Raw genomic sequence first — 7,240 nt, 5'->3', positions numbered from 1 at the left:
ATTCTGCTATTCTGGCGTCACCTAGAACCCAGCAGGTAACTGTGGCATTATTTTGTTGTATTCCGGGGCATCCACCAAGAGGGCCTCGGCCTCAGGCATTCCGGGAAATCTGGGGTTTCCCATCACTCTCTCTGCTGCCGCTGGTCGTTACACGGCTGGTTTCGACTGGGTGAATCACAGAGTGTCGCCTATGCTCATTATCCAGCCCACTGCGGCCATGCACTTCCTCAAAAGCAGCTCGGAACTCAGCGTGAATGGACAACGTTCCTGGAAAGCTTTCTCCAACTAACTCCCTGCATGCTCCCAATAGCTTTCTCACAACTGGAGTATTCGTCCCCACGATCCACACAGCCAACACACTTTTTGTCCCTCTTCCCTCCGGGAGAAGGCTCAGGAGCTTGAAGACTCGTACCGCCAGATTTGGGAACAGCTTCTTTCCAGCTGTGATAAGACTGCTGAACGGATCTTGACCCGGATCTGGGCCGTACCCTCCAAAGTCCGGACCTGCCTCTCGGTTTATTTGCACTACCTTAATTTCCATTTTTCTATTTTCTATTTATGATTTATAATTATATTTTTTATATTTACTAATTTTAACTACTTTTAATATTATTAAGGTTTAATATTTGTAATTCGGGGAGCGGGAAACGCAGAACCAATTATCGCTGTGATGAATGTACGTTCTTATATCAATTGTTTGGCGACAATAAAGTATAAAGATTTGTCCTTCGCCACCGGGTCCGGATAAACCAGCACTAATGTTTTAAGAACTTCATCTATTTCCACACCTGCCTCCGATAACTCCAGCTTCAATTACAAGTAACCATGGTACGGATAGTTATCCGTAGTAAGGCCTCAGATCTCCAGCGCACTGAGTGGCGTCAAGGGCAAATCCGTCAAATACCGCTTGTAAAACGAACTGTACAGCCGAGTAACCTGAGAGCCGGTGTCAACTATGGTTCTAGCATAAATACCCTCAAAGAGTAGCGATACACTGGGGCATGGCCCCTCTGAGCCTTCAGGAATAGGGCATTTTGCTTTGGGGTGCTCCTCGATATATTGTTGGGAACCTTGTCCCCCCGATATTTCAGACCGTTCCATCGCTGTGTCTCTCCACTTAGGGGCCCGAGTGCTCACTCCCCGAGGGATTTCTCGTCCTTCGCACTGCTGCCTGACGTGTTCCTCTTCAACACAGCTATAACAGTCAATACCAGTCGCTCCACTTTTCGTGGGACCACATTCACATGCACCCCTCTCCTTATTCCGTCCCTTCATGTGATACGACTCCCTGTCGGCTATATGGTGCTTGGTCGCAACAACCGCGACCTCTCAGATCTAAGCTCTGTCACAAGTATCTTCACCACTCCCCGGGATGGTTTATAAGTAGTCACCTCAGCCAAAGGGACCACTATGGATGACTGTACCCTGCGCATGGAGGCCTTTTGACCCCAGTCGCATTCTCCTTCTCTTTTACTTCTCGAATGCGATTGACAAACCGGCAAGAGGGGGCGTCTACGAAACATTTGGAGACCCCAAGCGATCCGGTCCCGCGCCTGGGCGTCAATCGTCACTTGGCCATTTCTCAACTGATTCACTTGAGCCGTTTGAATGGCTCCTGTGCACCCAAGCAATGTAGCTGTTCCTCTAGCCGAAAGATGTAGGCTGAACGTTTACCCCGGAATCAATCGATTCTTGAAAGACCACCGATAATGCCTCCGCAATCTTTCCAGCTACTTCCTTCAGAACCAGAGGGTGCGTTCCATCAGATCCAGGGGATTGATCCACCCTTAGGCCATTAAGCTTCCTCAGCACCTTCTCAATCATAGTTTTCACTGTACTATCATCACTTCCCTGACACTCTTGAATGTCCGGTATACTGCAGACGTCTTCCACTGTGAAGACTGATGCAAAATACGCATTCAGTTCCTCAGTCATCTCTGCATCTCTCATCTCAATATCTCCAGCGTCATTTTGCATTAGTCCTATATCTACTCTCGAATCTCTGTTACCCTTTATAAAAGCAGTTGGTATCTTCTTTGATATTAGTCACAAGCGTCCTTTCATAATTCATCTTTTTCTTCCTAATGACCTTCATAGTTTCCTTCTGCAAGTTTTTAAAAGCTTCACAACCATCTATCTTCCCACAAGCTCTGGCTTCCTTGTATGCCCTCTCTTTTGCTTTTCCTTTGGATCTGACTTCACTTGTTAGCCACGGTAGTGTCTTTCTTCCCTTTGAAATTTTCTTCTTATTTGGAATATATTTGGTTTGCACTTCCCTCTTTTTTCGCAGAATGTCCAACCATTGCTGTTCTGCTGTCGTTCCTGCAATGTCCCTGTCCAGTCAAATTCGGCCAGTACCCCTCTCATGCCATTTTAATTTCCTTTTTTCCACTGAAATACCAACACTTTGGATGTTTTTTTTTACTCTCTCAAATTTCATTGTGAAATTGATCATATTCTGATCACTGTTCCCGAAGGGCTTCTTAAACTTAAGCTCACCTATTCACCTCCGGATCATTGCAGAACATCCAATCCAGCACAGCGGATCCGCTAGTGCATTCAGCAACAAGCTGTTCTGAAAAAAAAAAGAAAAAAAAGAAAAGAAAAAAAATAACCCTAAGGCATTCTACAAATTCTCTCTCTTGAGGTCCAGTACTGACCTGGTTTTCCCAATCCACCTTCATGTTAAAATCCCCAACGATTATCATGACATTGCCTTTCTGACACGTCTTTTCTATCTCCTCTTGCAATTTGTAATTCACATCTCGGCTCCTGTTTGGAGGCCTGTATTCAACTGCCAATGTGGTCCTTTTACCCCTGCTCTTTCATAACTCAACCTATAGAGATTCTACACCCTGGAATCCTATGTCATCTCTTTCTAATGATTGAATAATATTCCTTATCCACAGAGCCACATCAGTCTCTCTCTGCCTACCGACCTATCTTTCCGATAGGTTACATATCCTTGGACGTTCAGCTCCCATTGGCAGCGATCCTTTAGCCAAGTTTCAGAGGTAGCTACAACGCCATATTTACCAATCTGTACCTGCATTTCAAGATCGTCCATTTTATTCTTTATGCTACGTTCATTCAAATATAACACTTTCAGTCCAGTAATTATTGCTTTCTCTTTTAACTGGACCACGCCTCTATTGTCCTATAAATCATGACGCTGGCTGTGATTAAGCTCATCTCCTGTGTGTTCTTCCTCTAATTGTCATATGTGGGACGTTGGTGGCGGATCCAAATGTAAGACACAGACACTGAAGTACTGGGAACAGGACAGGAATAGAGACTAGCTTTAGGGACGTGACTGGATGCAGCCTAGTAGCCGGGACAAAAACCCAGACTTGGACTAGGATATTGACTAGGCAAGCAGGACCAGAACTAGGAACTGGGAATTAGGAGCTTGGGCTTGAACTCCGAGCCAGAGACTGGACAAGGACCCAGAACCTAGTTCGTGACTTGGGCTCGGACTCCGGAACTAGACGAAGACAAAATTTGGCTACAGGACGAGGAGTCACAACGGGACCAGACGTGAGACTCCTGGACAGGACGAGGGAACTCCAGCAGAGGCCGAGGGAACTCCAGCACAGGACGAAGCACATGGACAGGGCGATAACACAAAACCTTGACCTGGTAGTCAGGAACAGCCGAGTCTTGGACCTGCGACGAGAAGAACCTCGGAACCTTGGACTTGGGACAACAGAAACGCAGAGCACAGACATTTGGTCTTGGGGAGGACAGGAACACAGAGCCTTGGTCTAGAGCACGGGAGCACTGAGACTTGGACTTGAGAGACACGAACAGGAGACATCGAACGCAGAGCCATGACCCCTGCTTGGGAACAGGACTTGGGGCCGAGGCTCTACACAGAATGCTGAACACGGCGAGACGGTTGCGAACACTAGGTAGCGGCAAACGGCCAGACCTACCTAGCGAAGGCCTGGATACAGAGACAGCTCCAAACACTAGGTAGTGGCAAACGGCCGGACCTACCCAGCGAAGGCGTGGACACAGAGGCAGTTCCAACTTAACGACAGACAGTTCCTTATCTTGACACAGTAAGGCACTTGTCGCGCTCTGGTGCTTGAACTTGACAAGGTTGCAAGCAAGGCTCCAGACACAGGTTGATGGCAAGGCTTCAGAAAGAAGGGGAAGGAAAGGTAAAAGACCAGCCTCAGGGTAACGGCAAAGATGGTCTGGCTTACCTAACAAAGGCAAGGACAGGAAGGGACAGATCCAACTGCAGGGTAACGACAAAGACGACCTGATTTACCCCACAGAGCCGAGAACGGAATACTGACGAGACGAACCAGAAACCACACTCGATCCCAGGGCCACTTACATTCCCAGACTCTAGACGTGTATCAGGTGTCTATGATTAAGCCCAACTGAAACAAAGGACAGCCGGAGGACCTGGAGTCCGGATTCCACGGACCCGACCGTGAACTGGAACGCAGACTTCACGGACTGGACCATGACAATAATATCGGTTGCACGCTATATTTTATTTATTTCTGTTTTCCCTTTCCTCAACCCCACCACTCCGGTTCTCATTCCCCTGCCAAATTAGTTTAAACCCTCTCTAACAGCTCCAATAAATTTTCCCGCTAGGATATTGTATCCCTCTGGTTCAGGTGTAACCCGTTCTTTTTGTGCATGTCGTACCTCCTGCAGAAGACGCCTCAATGATCCAGGAATCTGAAGCCCTTCTCCCTACACCAGTCTCTCAGGTACACATTCAGGCACCTGATCATGCTATTCGTGCACTCGCTAGCACGTGGCACAGGCAGCAATCCAGAGATTACTACCCTCGAGATTCTGCTTTTCAGCTTCCTACCTAACTCCCTGAATTCTCTCGTCAGGACCTCCTCTCGTTTTCTACCTCTGCCATTGGCACCAACGTGTTCCAAGGCTTTTGGTTGATAGACCTCTCCCTTCAGAATACTTTGCACCCGATCCGAGACATCCACTATCCTGGCACCTGGGAGACAAAACAACATTCGCGTGTCTATATTAGGCTGACATACCCTACTGTCTGCTCCCTTCACCGTAGAATACCCTATGACTATCACATTCCTTATCTTCCTCTTTCCGTTCTACACCACTGAACTAGGCTCAGTGCCAGAGACCTGGGCGCCGTGGTCGTCCTCTGTCAGGTCAACCCATTCAACAGCATCGAAAACGAGATAACTATTACTGAGGGCGATGGCCAGAGGAGTGCTCTCTACTCTCTAAATTTTATCCTTCTCTTCCCTGACCGTCAGCAACTTATTTAACTGCTGAAGCCTCGGGGTGACTATCTCCCTGTGGCTCCTCCTGCAGCTCCTGTTCACCCTGCCTAATAAACTGTAGATCATCGAGCCACAGATCCGGATGCCTAACACGGTCTCTCAGGTGCTGCATCTCGGTGCACTTGGCATAGATGTGGCAATCTGGGAGGCTGGTAGAGCAAAATTCCAACGTTACCGACATGCTCGCTCTCTATTCCCAAAACAATGCGAGGAAAAAACAAACACGAAGTCCACCGACCACTTACTTCGCCGAAGCCCGCTTTTGCCGAAGCCCAAATAAGCCAAAACCTATTGCTTCTACTCTCACCACTGGCCTACCCCGACAACAGCCTGTCCGGTTATTCCTTCTGTACTTTCACTTAGTTCGTCGAGCTTAGTTGCCACCGCTGATTGGCCCCGCAGATGGCAGAGAGGAATATGTATAAAAAATAGGGCTTATTGACGAGGTGGAAACGCTACTGTGATGCCAAGCAGCCTCTCTTGGCATCACGAACAAAATCACACTCAGGAACTGCCGTAAACTAATGCAACAGTGGTGGAATGTATGTTGCAGTTTGGAGCTGATCTAAGGTTCGGTAGGGCCTACGGAGACGATGGTGTCAGCAGTCGTCCAACAGATAGCCCGTCAGAGCAGCTTTAGAGGGATGGCGTAATCTATCCCACAAGCCATGAGATTGAGACTAGTATGCCGTCTTGCGATGCAGTTTAATGCACAGATTAATATTCTAGCTCCAGCACCATATTCATGTTTGCTCAGGAGACCATGTTTTGGGACAAATCAAATGAATCAGCGTAGGGAGGGGCATTGAACATTTGGCTGAGTTGTGTCAGAACAAAAATCTCTTACTAAGTGTCACCAAGACCAAGGACCTGATTGTAGAATTCAGGAGAGGGAATGTAAAGGTCCTTGAGCCAGTTCACACCGGAGGATCAGAGTAGGAGAGTATATGCAGATTTTAATCTCTGGCTGTTAGCATTTCAGACGATCTATCCTGGATCAAGTACGTAATTGCAACTGTAAAGAAAGCACAGCAGCGCCTGTGCTTCCCTAGGAGACGACGGAGATTCGGGATTACATCAGAAACGTTGACAAACTTCCAGAGATGTGCAGTGAAGAACGATTTGACTTGGTGCATCATTGTTTTGAACGGAAAAACCCACAAAAGAGTGGATTCGTCTTTGTACGTCACAGGTAAAGTACTCATGAACATTGAGCACAACTGCATAAAATGTTGTAGGAGGATAGCAGCATCCACTATCAGATATCACTGCTGACACTCTTTTCTAGTTGCCGCTATCAGGCAGTTGGAACAAGAGTCTCAGGACTTGTACTACCACGTTTAAAAACAGTTGTTAGCCCTCACCGTCAGTATCACCATCTCACAATCACTGTTCTTACTCGTTATCTTCTTATCTAATGTTCTCGCTATTTCTTGCTTTTTAGTTAAATTTGCATTTGCATAGTTTCTTGTCTTCTGAATGATCTTTAGTGGATCACGTTATACTTAATGTTTTATTGATTTTCTGCAGGCAAATGAAGCTCAAAGTTCTGTGTGGTGCCATATATGTACTCCGATAATGAATTGTATTTTTTGGCAATTTCTTTTAATTGGTTATTGTGACCCGAAGATTTGAGGTGAATTGTGGACAGCTTTCGGAGGTCTCACAGCTAATATAACCCTTCTGATTCTCACAGCTACTATAAGCCTACTGACTCTCACATCTACTATAAGCCTACTGACTCTCACAGTTAATATAAGCCTACCGACTCTTACAGTTACGATAAGCCTTCTGACTCTCACAGCTTTCTAGACTATTCCTCTTGTCACCCTGTCTCTTGCAAAAATGGCATCCCCTTCTCGCAATTCCTCCTTTTCCGCCGCATCTGTTCTCAGGATGAGGCTTTTCATACCAGGACGAGGGAGATGTCCTCCTTTTCTAAA

Source organism: Mobula birostris, chromosome 8 (assembly GCF_030028105.1).
Source record: "Mobula birostris isolate sMobBir1 chromosome 8, sMobBir1.hap1, whole genome shotgun sequence".
Classification (NCBI taxonomy): Eukaryota; Metazoa; Chordata; class Chondrichthyes; order Myliobatiformes; family Myliobatidae; genus Mobula; species Mobula birostris.
Note: the sequence above shows the minus strand (reverse complement) of the source record.